Source organism: Macaca fascicularis, chromosome 5 (assembly GCF_037993035.2).
Source record: "Macaca fascicularis isolate 582-1 chromosome 5, T2T-MFA8v1.1".
NCBI lineage: Eukaryota > Metazoa > Chordata > Mammalia > Primates > Cercopithecidae > Macaca > Macaca fascicularis.
The window spans coordinates 166,265,329-166,267,661 of record NC_088379.1 but is presented as its reverse complement, the minus strand read 5'-3'; positions in this window follow the sequence as shown (position 1 = coordinate 166,267,661).

Here is a 2,333-nt window from a genome sequence, read left to right as displayed (position 1 = left end):
ATTAAAAGTAAAACATTCAGGCAGGTGTTTTCTATTTAATATTCCCTAATTCTCTAATGTATTAGAGCTAATAGACACATAATGAATATTTGAATAGATAATGTCTTTTTAAAATATTTGCCATTTCAATGTAAATGTAATTGCTTATGTAAACATGATGTTTGTTATGTTAAAAATTAATCTTTCATATATTATTAAACTCTAAATTAATAGACATAGTCTTTTAGTTATTTATAGAGATGGTATGTTCTTTACATATTAGTCTTACCACCACAAGAAGCATGCTTTTATGAAATAAAGAATATTGTATTTATGGTATCCTACAACAATATAGGATGATAATTCATATTTCTGTCTTGAGATTAATTCTTTAAATAAGAAGTATACTATTCAATGCTGAAAATAACTACAATTTCATAGAAACTTTTTGAATTGTTTGATGAATTTCTACTTCCCACATTATCTGACATGACATCTTTATCTTTGAATTCTCTTACTCTAATGTATTATGCATAAATTGTACATTGTGTTATCCAATTCTATCTAATCTCTCCATCCATTATTGGCCAATTTTCTATTTTTGCTAATATTATTAATTATAGTTATTTGGACTGAGAGTCAACAACCACAAAAATCATACTGCTTTAAATACAATCATAATGGAAAAATGAATGTATTTATTGTGGTTGTAGTGCTGATGTATGTCATTTAGAATTTTTTTTTTAATTTCTCAGAAACTTTCTTAGTTGAATTTTTGCTCTTTAAAACATTTATTGTTTTAAAATCCTCCTAAGATTTTTGTTTATAGACCTGTTATTTTTATCTGTTCTTTCAATTTTTAAAAATCAAGTGTAGCTAAGTTTATTAGTCAAAGTCTAGAAGAATTATACATAGAACAGAAGATTGTGGGAGAAGTGAGTAAAGTATGAAGGAAGGTCACTTATAGAAATTTAGGTAAGTAAATTTAAAGTTCAGAGCATACTGCTATAAAATTTTAAAATAAGCATTGTTAATGGAATAAGTTACTTCATTTTTAATAGAATGAGGTAGTAATGTGATTGATAAAAAGGTCCAGTTGACAATATCAGGTGCTCTGCTACTTCACTGTTAAACCAGGCTGTAGTACAGTGGATAGATCTCAGCTCATTCCAACCTCCGCCTCCTGGGTTCAAGCGATTCTCCCACCTCAGCCTCCCGAGTAGCTGAGATTACAGGCACGTGCCACCAGGCCCAGCTAATTTTTGTATCTTTAGTAGAGACAGGGCTTCACCATGTTGGCCAGGATGGTCTCGAACTCCTGACCTTGTGATCCGCCCACCTTGGCTTCCCAAAGTGCTGAGATTACAGGCGTAAGCCACCACCCCTGGCCTTACTGAGAATTTTTGCATTGATGTTCATCAGTGATATTCACCATCATTCTTAGTAAAGTAACACAGGAACCGAAAACCAAATACCACATGTTCTCACTTCTAAGGGGGAGCTAAATTATGAGAACTCATGAACACAAGGAAGTGAACAACAGACACTGGGTCCTACTTGAGGGTGGAGGGTGGAAGGAAAGAGAAGCAGAAACAATAACTATTAGGTACTAGGCTTAGTACCTGGGTGACAAAATAATCTGCACAACAAGCTTGTGTGACATGAGTTTACCTATATAACGAACCTGCACGTGTAACCCTAAACTTAAAATAAATGTTTTTAAAAAGATAAAAAAATGAATTCATAATTTAAAAAAATCCTGAAAAAGCAATCTCCAATCTCCAGGCCAAAATGTTTTCAATGGAGAATTTTACCAAATATTCAAAGAATTAACAACAATTTTGCTAATGTCTTTCACTATGCAATAATGCATAATGCGTTCCACTGGCCCCATTTTATGAGAGATCAGAATTATCCTTGGACCAAAATCAAAGGCAAAGAAAAGCAAAATGAAGCAACAAGGAAAACATTCAGAACAAAATCTGGCATGAATTCAAATCTCAACTTTTTATTTTATTTATTTATTCATTTATTCATTTACTTTTTGCCTTTTTAACCCAGCAATGTACACAAGGAATAATATACCATGACTTAGTGGCCTTTATTCCATAGGCATGACAGGTTCAGAGTGTGAAAGTCAATCAAGAGTCATTGTGCAAATAATTGTATTAACTTATGTAGACAAAAATGGACAAAATTTCTCATAACTCTCGGTAGAGGCTCTGAACACAATTTAATAAAGAGGATCTACAAAATTCTATAGCTAACATCATACAAGTAGTAAAAGGTTAAATGCCTTATCTCTAAAACAGTGAAGCAAGCAAGAATGTCTGCCTTTACCATCAGTCAACATA